Genomic DNA, 13215 nt, shown 5'->3' on the forward strand with positions numbered 1-13215 from the left:
GCAGTGGGTGTGGTTTCCCAGGGGGCAGAAGGGCGGGGGCCAATAGGAAAAATAGAGGTAAAACCTTTTAGATCCTTCTTCGACCAACAAGATTAAGGGATTTTTTTCTATATTTAGTCTGGAGCATCCTTGGACCAAGGGGTCTCAATTTTGTATAATTGGTGGGTATGACCCCCCTAGGGGCATAGGGGTGGGGCTCTGTTTGAAGTTTGTTCTCGCTATATCTCAAGTACTGGATGGATCTTTCTGAAATTTCATATGTACTTACAGCACCTACCATGGAGTGCTATATCTTTACTTCATACCAATTATTTTAAACATATTCAGGTGAGCGATACAGGCCCTCTGGGCCTCTTGTTTTCTGATAATGAGATATCTTATGTCAGTTATAGCATGGTGTATTACACAGGTACAGGACATTAAATCTACACAACTAGGTGTTATATTACGTATACATGTAACTGCGGTAACCACTGGTGTTGGTTTTATAATGTACATGTCACCACTGGGCTGCCATGAACAGCCTTCTCGGTCACGTCATTGCTTAATTAATGGTCCCACAGCAATAGAGCATTTATTGTCAATAAAAATAATGCAGAATGCGGGATTGAAAATATATTGGTTCTGGAGTTAAAATGATGGTGTTGGTGTATGAATAAGATCAGGGATTACGTAACGACCTAATGTTGTAGTCATATTCCCATCAACTTAAATAATGAGAGCACAAAGTCGTAAAAAGTAAAAGTTCAAAAAAATTGATTTAAAGCTGATACATGTAGAAATTCGGTGAAATGGGTTCAGAATGAGTCATAATAATTTCATTCATGTCAAAAAGATGAACTTGTTGCACCCTGGTACATATAAGGCCTGCAGTTACAAAAAAGATATGCCTGTTAAAGGTTACGTTACTTACCTAGTTTTTACTGCTGATCCTGGAGATTTTACAGACTGGTAAAGTCAAGATTTGTGCTCCATAGAATGTAAAATATTTTTGAAAAATATCAAGGTACAGGGGTTTATCAGGGTACTTTTTAGATCCATTAAAGGACCCATTCCTGATTGAAAAAGTGTATGATTTTTCTCAATTTGTCCATTAAAAATTCCTAATAGGAAAATCTTAAAAAAGTATGAATGCACAAATTAATATAAATTCCTCACAATTGACTGAGTTTTCAAAATACAGGATGATCATGATGTCATAAGACAAAAGTTGACCAGTTTAATTTCATGTATTTGAGGTCCTTATAATGATCATTAAACTTTCCCGAAATAGTTGGGTGTCCGATCGATCAATGCTTTATCAGTCTGTTTTGAGCCATTTTTACCTGCACTAATATTTAGCTCACCGGCCTGAAAGCACTTTGTTGTTCATTTGTCGTCAGACTATCAACTGTTCATTTAAAAGACTACTTTTCCAAATGGTTCAATGAATTTTGACCAAAGTTGGTTTGGAGAATTCTTGGGGCCTGTGTAGACACACACTATCCACTCCAGCCCGAAGAGGCAGTGTGGAGGGTGACCCAGTAGGGGAAGTGGAAGGAAAACCCTTCATTCATACAGAAGGATCAGGATTTTAACCTGATTTGGTATATAGTATACGTGGGCCAAGGGAACTTCATTCTGTATGGTGTACTCCCACCCATCCTAGCACCAAAGGGGCAGGTCCAATAAAGAAAATACAGGTAGTTATTGAAAATCCTTCTCCTTCATTAGGTGTGAAGAAATTTTAATTTAATTTGGTAAAGAACCTATCCTTGTGTCAAGGGAGCAAGGTAGGAAAAGGTACAGTGTTTGGGAATATTAATAAAGTAGAATATTATATATAAAAAGGGCCAACACAGGAATTGATACCAAATTTAGATAATAGGTAAATTGTAGACTTTTTCAAAAGACTTTAATTGCTACATTTTTGCATGTTCTCAGCTTCGATTTATTTTGCTCTGTTGGTATGCACATATAGCATAATGATACCAGTAAGTATAGAGAGTTAAGTAAAGAGTAGGTAAGTTATTCAATCCCCTTGGCCTCTTGTTTTTTTAATCAGTGAATGTAAACCCACCTAAAACAGATATATAGTAACAGTCACTCTACGTCCGAGCTTTCGGGCTTAGCCCTTCATCAGGGCTTGAATGGTCCTCACCCTTATATCTCTGACCCTGATGAAGGTTTAAGCCCAAAAGCTTGGACATGGAGGGACTGTTGCTATCTATTTTGTTATGTTCCCTGTAGGAACTTTGTGATAGACATCAAAACAGATGTATAAATTTGTTTGGCCTTCTATGGATTTTCATCTTGCAATAAATCATAATAGTATCTTTATTGTTTTTCAAAAATCAATTATTTGCTTGTATTTGTGTAGTAATATCTGGAAATGATGTAATAGTACATAATGTAGTAGGAAGCTATAATCCAACTCCCTGTCTCAATAAATTCATCACCGATAAAAGATTTCAGATGAATACCTATTTCTTTTGATATAAGATCAATACATTTTTTTTTGTTATGGATATTGGTTATTTCTAAGACAATCATTTCTGCAATCGAAATTGAAAGTTATTTGCGACACCTATACAATCAGCATTTGTGTAGTGGTAGGTTACCTAAGGTTGATCGTAATTCACTTGAGGCTGTCAGGAATCTGGTTGTAGAGGTAGATACTGTCCTGTTTTGACAGGCCTCTCTATTTACACCCCCGTACTAAATCACAGACCCACGCCACACTGCTACTGTGTGCATATATACCTGTCTGCATTCTTATGCATAATTAATCACTGGCTACATTATACCTTAGAATCATGTTTATTACCTTTATATCTAGTATTACTTACAGGTAAATTTCAGATCTTTTACAGTGCGACTTATTTTAGGTCACCTGAGCTTTGCTCAAGTGACCTATTCTGATCATTTTCCGTCCGTCGCCATGCGTCATATGCAAACTTTTTACATTTTCAACTTCTTCTCAAGAACCAGTGGATGGAATTTTTTAAAACTTGGTCAGAATCATCCTTGGTAAATGAGGCTACGAAAATGTAAAATTGGGATTCCTATCCCAACCCCAGGGGCCAGGGTAGGCCCCAAAGGAAAAATTAAAAATTAACCAATATTTCAAAAATCTTCTTCTCCAGGCTCAGAGGTACTACAGTCAATTTCTCTGCAGCGATGAAAAGATCAAATTTTAAATGTCAGTACCCCCGGGCCATCCATTCACCCTTGGGGAGGGGGTAAAATTTACTATAGTTTACATAGGGAAATAACATTTTGGGATATATTTTGTCAATTTTCAACAGGAAATTATTCTTGCTTGGTGAGAAACATCCTTGGAGGGAGATGGTATCAAATTGTACCAATCCCAGGCGCAAGGGCGGGGCCCCAAAGGGAAAATTAACCAATATTTCAAAAATCTTCTTCTCCAGACTCAGAGGTATTCAGTCAATTTCTCTGCATGGATGGACTGATCATCAGGGGCTTTACTTAAATTGTAAATTTCAGTACCCCAGGGCCATCTGTTATCCCTTGGGGAGGTGGTAAATTTGACTATAGTTTATATAGGGAAATAACACTTTTGGGTATATTTTGTTTATCTTTTGTGGAAGATGGTATAACATTGTAAAATTGGAATTCCTGCCCCAATCCCAGGGGCCAGGGTGGGGCCCCATAGGGAAAATTAACCAATATTTCAAAAGTCTTCTTCTTCAGACTCAGAAGTACTACAATCAAATTCTGTGCATGGATGAACATTCCATCAGGGGCTTTATCTCTTTTTATTAATTTCATTAACCCAGGGCCATCTATTCTCTCTTGGGGAGGGGGTAAAGTTGACTTTAGTTTATATAGGGAAACAATACTTTTGGGTATATTTTGTCCATTTTCAGCAGGAAATTATTCAAACTTGGTTGGAATGATAATGATGCCAAATAGCAATTAGATGGTATGAGAAAATAAGATTCTGCACCATTATCAGGGGCTGGAGGGGTGGAAAATGATTAAAAGTTAAAAAAATATATTCTTCATCAGACTTAGATGTTTTACAAACAAACACTCTTCATTGATAGAACAGTCCGTAGGTGCATTATCTAAATGGTAAATTTCATTATCTCCCATGTCATCTGCTCTCATTTGGGGAGAGGGTAACATTTACTACAGTTTATATAGGGGATTAACACTTCTGATTATATCTCATTCATTTTCAGCAAGAAATAATTCAAACTTTGTTGGAATAGTTATGATGAAATTGAAATCAAATAGTATCAGAAAGTCAGGGTCTGACCTATCCCAGGGGTTGGCCAAAGAGGAAAATTTGCTAAATAATAATAGATATTATATTTCTCAATAGCAAAATAATTTATTTAAATAGTTTTTTTCAAGTTCTTTTCCTTTGGTGACATGACAAGTATCATATTTCACTTTGTTTACATGTTGATTTATACTATGATTATAAGGTCAATCTCAGGTCTGTCTGTCATTGATACTTGTAGAGTACCCTGGGTACTTGTTTTATACTATGATTATAAGGTCAATCTCAGGCATGTCTATCATTGATACTTGTAGAATACCCTGGGTAATTGTATTATACAATGATTATAAGGTCAACTCAGGCCTGTCTGTCATCGATACTTGTAGAGTATTCTGGGTACTTGTTTTATACTATAATTATAAGGTCAATCTCAGGCCTGACTGTCACTGATACTTGTAGAGTATGCTGGGTACTTGTATTATACTATAATTATAAGGTCAATCTCAGGCCTGTCTGTCATCGATACTTGTAGAATACCTTGGGTACTTGTTTTATACTATGATTATAAGGTCAATCTCGGGCCTGTCTGTCAGTGATACTTGTAGAATACCCTAGGTACTTGTTTTATACTATAATTATAAGGTCAATCTCAGGCACTATGATTATAAGGTCAATCTCAGGCCTGTCTGTCATTGATACTTGTAGAATACCCTGGGTACTTGGTTTTATACTATGATTATAAGGTCAATCTCAGGCCTGTCTGTCATCGATACTTGTAGAATACCTTGGGTACTTGTTTTATACTATGATTATAAGGTCAATCTCAGGCATGTCTATCATTGATACTTGTAGAATACCCTGGGTAATTGTATTATACTATGATTATAAGGTCAACTCAGGCCTGTCTGTCATCGATACTTGTAGAGTATTCTGGGTACTTGTTTTATACTATAATTATAAGGTCAATCTCAGGCCTGTCTGTCACTGATACTTGTAGAGTATGCTGGGTACTTGTATTATACTATAATTATAAGGTCAATCTCAGGCCTGTCTGTCACTGATACTTGTAGAATACCCTGGGTACTTGGTTTTATACTATAATTATAAGGTCAATCTCAGGCCTGTCTGTCATCGATACTTGTAGGATAACCAGGGTACTTGTTTTATACTATGATTATAAGGTCAACCACAGGCCTGTCTGTCATCGATACTTGTAGAATACCTTGGGTAATTGTATTATACTATGATTATAAGCTCAACCTCAGGCCTGTCTGTCATCGATACTTGTAGAGTATTCTGGGAACTTGTATTATACTATGATTATAAGGTCAATCTCAGACCTGTCTGTCATCGATACTTGTAGAATAACCAGGGTACTTGTTTTATACTATGATTATAAGGTCAATCTCAGACCTGTCTGTCATCGATACTTGTAGAGTATTCTGGGTACTTGTATTATACTATGATTATAAGGTCAACCTCAGCCCTGTCTGTCATCGATACTTGTAGAGTATGCTGGGTACTTGTATTATACTATGATTATAAGGTCAATTTCAGGCCTGTCTGTCATCGATACTTGTAGGATAACCAGGGTACTTGTTTTATACTATGATTGTAAGGTCAATTTCAGGCCTGTCTGTCATCGATACTTGTAGCATACCCTGGGTACTTGTATTATACTATAATTATAAGGTCAATCTCAGGCCTTTCTGTCAGTGGTACTTGTAGAATACCCTAGGTACTTGTTTTATATTATAATTATAAGGTCCCCCCCAGGCCTGTCTGTCACTGATACTTGGAGAATAACCAGGGTACTTGTTTTATACTATGATTATAAGGTCAATCTCAGGCCTGTCTGTCATCGATACTTGTAGAAAACCTTGGGTACTTGTTTTATACTATGATTATAAGGTCAATTTCAGGCCTGTCTGTCATCGATACTTGTAGAATACCTTGGGTACTTGTTTTATACTATAATTATAAGGTCAATCTCAGGCCTGTCTGTCATCGATACTTGTAGAGTATTCTGGGTACTTGTATTATACTATGATAATAAGGTCAACCTCAGCCCTGTCTGTCATCGATACTTGTAGAGTATTCTGGGGACTTGTTTTATACTATAATTATAAGCTCAATCTCAGGCCTGTCTGTCATCGATACTTGTAGAGTATTCTGGTTACTTGTATTATACTATGATAATAAGGTCAACCTCAGCCCTGTCTGTCATCGATACTTGTGGAGTATTCTGGGTACTTGTTTTATACTATGATTATAAGGTCAACCTCAGCCCTGTCTGTCATCGATACTTGTAGTATTCTGGGTACTTGTTTTATACTATGATTATAAGGTCAATTTCAGGCCTGTCTGTCATCGATACTTGTAGAATACCTTGGGTACTTGTATTATACTATAATTATAAGGTCAATTTCAGGCCTGTCTGTCATCGATACTTGTAGAAAACCTTGGGTACTTGTTTTATACTATGATTATAAAGTCAATCTCAGGCCTGTCTGTCACTGATACTTGTAGAATACTCTGGGTACTTGTTTTATACTATAATTATAAGGTCAATCTCAGGCCTGTCTGTCATTGATACTTGTAGAATACTCTGGGTACTTGTTTTATGCTATAATTATAAGGTCAATCTCAGGCCTATCTGTTACTGATACTTGTAGAGTATTCTGGGTACTTGTATTATACTATAATTATAAGGTCAATCTCAGGCCTGTCTGTCACTGATACTTGTAGAATACCTTGGTGGGTACTTGTTTTATACTATAATTATAAGGTCAATCTCAGGCCTGTCTGTCATCGATACTTGTAGAATACCCTGGGTACTTTGTGTTAATTAAGGCTATTTGGTTTATTAATGCCAGTCTGCCACTCACAGTACCATTGCTACTTGTAATCCCTTCACTGAATCAATGCCTTGTACAGTACTGCTGTGTCTGATTACACAATAACATTCGGTTAATGTAACCCCTCCCAGTCACCTGTCTAGATTGCAAGATAATTTACCACCTGAATAACGATACAGTAACAAAAGCTGTCTACCTGGCCTTGTTCTGTGCAGGCTGCTCCCTGTCATTGATACCACATACATCACTATCAAATAGGTATTGTAGAGATAAATTTTGCATCATCATAATGTCAGATTTTTTTTGTTTACTTTTTGGTCTAGAATGTCTGGGGCGAGGGTGACTTTCTGTTTGTTTTATGTCGGTCAGGTATATACCGTATCTGATAACAGCTTCAAAAGGAGCTTTGTAAGAGGACAGAAAAGCGAATCTTATGACAGAATTTAAATCATATTTACTTTTATGAGTGAAGTATTAGGAATTTTGAAATTTTGACCTTTGGGTTTCAAGGTCAAGGTAAAGTTTTTGTTGTTATCAGTTATCATGTTGAGAAAGAGAGAAAGAAGCTGTTTTTTAGTTTGAAGTAACTTTCTTGTTTGACAATTGATTAGACCTGACAAAATTGATAATAATAATAGATTAACTATTTATTAATTTAACACAGCTGTATTCATTCATACTAATATGTCAGTGATCAGTTTTAAGTCGGACTAGTAGAAGAATTTTCTAGTTTGAGGGTTTGTACAATCCTATAGTGTTAGGATCTCTGACTGTTGTACACAATTGTAGTGTGACGGTATAATCCTTTGACTAATAGAATCATCCCTTGCGTGTGTGACATGCAGAGAGATCTCCAACCCGAGGGTTGGAGATTTCTCTGTTAAACCCTTAAGGTAGGGGATGATTATTTTTCTCCCATCCTATAATTTCAGTCACAACTCCATCGAGAGTAGTGTAAACAAAAACACATGTGGGGTATGAATTTTGTCATTCACTTTTGATGACGTCACAATTACCAGTGACACATTTTAATGATGTCCAATTGAACACGTGCTAATCGGCACGAGGCTATCTCCCCCTCAGGGGTGACAAGCTGATCTTTCCCGGCTAAAATGGGAGACACACCTGTGAAGGTTGGGGGAAATCAGGATCTCTGATTGCTACTGACTTTCAGTGTGACAGTGTTTGGATCTGTGACTGTTATAGACTTATAGTGTGACAGTGTTGGGATCTTTGATTGTAATAGACTTACAGCATGACAGTGTTGATATCTGTGACTGTAATAGACTTATAGTGTGACAATGTTGATATCTGTGACTTGTGTAGACTTATAGCATGACAGTGTTGGGATCTGTGACTGTAATAGACTTATAGCGTGACAGTGTTGGGATCTGTGACTGTAATAGACTTATAGTGTGACAATGTTGATATCTGTGACTTTTGTAGACTTATAGTGTGTCAGTGTTGGGATCTGTGACTGTTGTGGACTTATAATGTGACAGTGTTGGGATCTGTGACTGTTGTAGACTTATAGTGTGACAGTGTTGGGATCTGTGACTGTTGTAGACTTATAGTGTGACAATGTTGATATCTGTGACTTTTGTAGACTTCTAGTGTGACAGTATTGAGATCGTTGACTGTTATAGACTTACAGCATGACAGTGTTGAGATATTTGACTGTTATAGACTTATAGTGTGACAGTGTTGAAATCTACGACTGTTGTAGCTAGACTTATAGTGTGACAGTGTTTGAATCTGTGACTGTTGTAGACTTATAGTGTGACAGTGTTTGGATCTACGACTGTTGTAGACTTATAGCGTGACAGTGTTTGGATCTGTGACTGTTTTAGACTTATAGCATGACAGTGTTTGGATCTACGACTGTTGTAGACTTATAGCGTGACAGTGTTTGGATCTGTGACTGTTGTAGACTTATAGTGTGACAGTGTTTGGATCTACGACTGTTGTAGACTTATAGCGTGACAGTGTTTGGATCTGTGACTGTTGTAGACTTATAGTGTGACAGTGTTTGGATCTACGACTGTTGTAGACTTATAGCGTGACAGTGTTTGGATCTGTGACTGTTGTAGACTTATAGTGTGACAGTGTTTGGATCTACGACTGTTGTAGACTTATAGCGTGACAGTGTTTGGATCTGTGACTGTTGTAGACTTATAGTGTGACAGTGTTTGGATCTACGACTGTTGTAGACTTATAGCGTGACAGTGTTTGGATCTGTGACTGTTGTAGACTTATAGTGTGACAGTGTTTGGATCTACGACTGTTGTAGACTTATAGCGTGACAGTGTTTGGATCTGTGACTGTTGTAGACTTATAGTGTGACAGTGTTTGGATCTACGACTGTTGTAGACTTATAGCGTGACAGTGTTTGGATCTGTGACTGTTGTAGACTTATAGTGTGACAGTGTTTGGATCTACGACTGTTGTAGACTTATAGCGTGACAGTGTTTGGATCTGTGACTGTTGTAGACTTATAGTGTGACAGTGTTTGGATCTACGACTGTTGTAGACTTATAGCGTGACAGTGTTTGGATCTGTGACTGTTGTAGACTTATAGTGTGACAGTGTTGGGATCTACGACTGTTGTAGACCTGTAGTGTGACAATACAATGCTATAGTTTCGAGACTATTATAGATAGACAGCTAGAACAGGATTTGGTGTTGGTGTAGAGGATTGCAAGTCAGTTAATGCCTCGATCCCTCTCACCTGTCATAACTACTGTACCTTAGACACTGGAGGTGTTTGTGGCCCCCACAACTATGCAGGGTGTATACTGTGCAGTCATACATAAGAAGGATTGTACTGGTTTTGTGTGAGACATCTACCTGTAAACAGCCAGGTAAGATTAACATGTAATCATACCTCAGTGAATTACTGTACATGATGGATCATGACATTTTGTCACATACTTCACCAAGCCTTATTTAACACCATTACCTTATTTTAAAACCAACTGCTCATTTGATTGACTTGCTCTTAACATTTTGTCACCTAGTTAAACTACTCATCTTTTTATGAATGTTACAAAAATTGATTCGTTCCCTCCTCAGGTGCCACAATTTGATACACAAGTGTAGAACCTGTTTAAAAGGAACATTGAATAAACTATATTCAATCTGTGTATTCTGGCAACCTGCCTGGTTCCCTTGATGTTCAGTTAAGACAGATTTCACTGTATATAATGTCTTACACTGTACACATAAGGGACCGATACTTGGGAAAAACGTAATATTTACTGGTCATTATGTCAAATTTAGATCTCTTTACCATTTACTCTGTGGTATGTAATTAAGGAACTTAATGTGTAGGTTAGACTAGCCCCCTTCTGTATAATATTGAAATGTTCAACTCGCGACGAACATGAGCTTACCCAACAGTGACTGAATGTGCTGGAGAGACGCCACCTCTTTGTCTAACCAGACCACCAACAAGTCCATTATTTCCTGTAACCTGAATGATGGTACCTCTAACGTCAGGTTTTCTGTGTCAAATAGTACTCCTAAGAACACCATTCTAGTGGAGGGAGGAACAGCTTTTTCTAAAGACTCAACTAGACCACAATTGTGCAATACTGCACCTAGGTACTCGAATGCATCCTTGCTTTTTGACTGCTCCTCGGCACCCCCGAAATCATCCAAATAATTGAGGATGTAATATCTGGCTTGTAGGCATATAAAGGAGACAGCAGAAGTGAGTCTTTGACATATATAAGCTGCAGATCTAAGACCCATGGATAAAACTCTGTCCAAATAAATTTTCCCACTCCACATATATCCCACAAGATGAATGTCCCCAGGATCTATAGGGATTTGACGATAGGCACGTTTGAGATCTCTCTTAAACAAATGACATCCCTTACCTTTCTCTTTGACCAGCTCAACCAGATCATCTACTCTGGGATATGTTAGATTGATGGGCTTACCCAGATATGTATCCTTGGGAATATGAGCATTGACAGACTTACCCTTTGGGAGACTGAGGTCCAGTATTATCCTTCTTTCCTTCGAGTCTCTTTTAGGTACAGAATTGAGAGGAGATAATTTAATAGGTGTACTGAGAGGATTTACCTCGAGTGGACCTAAAATGGCCTCTGCCTCCACCTCCCTTTTTAGATACTCATCCATTTGTTTTGGATAATCAATGGCTCCCTTATGATTGACTGTGATGTCCTGTGGCCCAAATTCGAAATGCTCTGTACATGCGCTTTCAGTATCATGTGGCCGAATACCTACCGGAGCATTGATATCCTCGTGAAATCCCAAAGGAAAACCAAATTCTATCAAATCACACAATTCCTGATCCTTGTACTCGGTCAACATAGCTCGAAAATATTCTATGTTAAGTGCTGATTTTACTTGAAACCGACACCTTTCAAAATTACACCTACCTGATTCCTGTATTTTACGATGTTGCTCTATCGGGTTTTTGGATGTGACTAACTCTGGTTCCTTACCTTCATCCGTCATATGACTTTTGTCCTTTGCAAATTGGGGCAGAAAAAATTCAACCTCGTGTCGCTGGGGTTTGTTTACAGAGATTTCCCCTGTTCTAAAATTTGACAGAGATTTCCTACCCCCTGGGCCTAGTCAGATGTGATGGGGGCATTCTTGGGAGGATTCCTGATGGGCTCTTTTAACTTTGTCCTTCCTCCAACAAGCGGCGCAAATGTGAGCCACATGTCGTCTAACTCCCATAACCTCCCCCTCATGATCCCCCTTTTCTGTGCATTTGTTTCTTTGGTATGCAGAACAAAACCAAACCATGGGCTTATCGGACGACAATTGTCCCCGGGAATTTGGGGTTTTTGACTTAGCCAGGACATGTCTAGCCAAGATTGGCACCTCAATACTAGCTGGGTTATCTGACCAATCTTTTTCCCCAATTTCGATTTTTCTAAGCCAGGCAGCGTATAAAGACAACAGGGCTTTCCATTCGTAAATATTTGAATAGTAAACTATTCGCTTCAAAAACTCTGTTCTTCCCTCTCTTTCATTTCCAGATAACTTATTACTAGATATGATTTCTAATTCGCCTGCTACAAACAGCTTAAAGGACAACTCGTTAAACTGTATATTTTCATTGACATATTCAAATTGCAAGAATTGGTGTGGATACTTTTGAGGGAAGGCAACTGAATCGCAAGATTTTCTTTTTATTCCAGAACGTTTGGAACTAGACTTTGGTTTTACAGACCCTGAATTGCTTACCCTATCACTATCAGAATTCTCATCAGAATTGGACGAAGCCAGTGACTCTCCAAATAACTTCAAGGCATTTAACCTCTTTTCTGACCTTTCAGACACCTCACTCAACTCTCTCAACTTTTTAAAATCAGTATCAATAGACACATTACATGCCGTACCTTTCATAGTCTTTTTATCATTGTCTCTCGTGGCCTTCCTTCCATCACGGTCCCTGTGACTACGGGTTTGTCTTGACCGACTTACGCGAATGTTGGCTAGCTCCTTTCTCAGCTGCTCAATTTCCAGCTGTTTGGCGTCGAGGATCCGTCGTTTCCGCTCTTTTCTGACCTGCTTGCGTAGTTGTTCTATTTCTCAATTTGCGGCGATAATGTCTGTATTCTCGTTCGACTGTTCGCCGTCACCACACGTGTCGAACATATCTTCACCATCATCGGAATTTTCGTTTGAGCTGCTACCGGAAGTTGACTTGGCTTCCTCGCTGGTCGCGTTCGTTTCCGCACGGTTCTCTTCCTCATAGCCCACCGGTTCGGTCTCTGAATTGTCTTCCTCTTTTGACTGTGCTACTCCCTCGTGAAGAGCTTTATAGTCCAACTTCTTCCCTCGACTAGGCCTGGCCATTTCAACATAAATCACTCCAACAGAAATTAATGTTTTAATTGATTCCGCCTCTACCGAATCGAACACCCCGTCCTGACAGCTGATCAGAATACACAAAGTCAGCAATGAAAGGCCTATGACGGCCGATGAGACTACTTGCATAACAAATTCAGTATCTTTACAGAATTCTGCTGCAGGCGGATAAGTTTGTGATTTCTTAACACTGATTTCTCGATTCACGCCGAGTCCCCGGAGTCTGGAGATACCGTCACATTTATAATTCAGGCGTGATAATCTAGT

General features: G+C 38.4%; 1 protein-coding gene across 3 annotated transcripts in view; it reads left to right on the top strand.

Moving 5' to 3' along the window:
* Positions 1-13215, top strand: part of LOC110463285 — a 102984-nt gene that overhangs the window by 33993 nt on the left and 55776 nt on the right. Inside the window, exon 1 of one of the 3 annotated variants that reach the window (XM_021517765.1) lies at positions 9899-9953. The exons of the other annotated variants lie outside the window; for them this stretch is intronic. The gene's annotated coding sequence lies outside the window, so the exon portion shown is untranslated. Of the gene's footprint in view, positions 1-9898; positions 9954-13215 lie in introns of those variants that run through there. 3 annotated transcript variants of the gene reach the window in all.

The sequence above is a fragment of the Mizuhopecten yessoensis genome, unplaced genomic scaffold, assembly GCF_002113885.1.
Source record: "Mizuhopecten yessoensis strain PY_sf001 unplaced genomic scaffold, ASM211388v2 scaffold10885, whole genome shotgun sequence".
Lineage (NCBI taxonomy): Eukaryota > Metazoa > Mollusca > Bivalvia > Pectinida > Pectinidae > Mizuhopecten > Mizuhopecten yessoensis.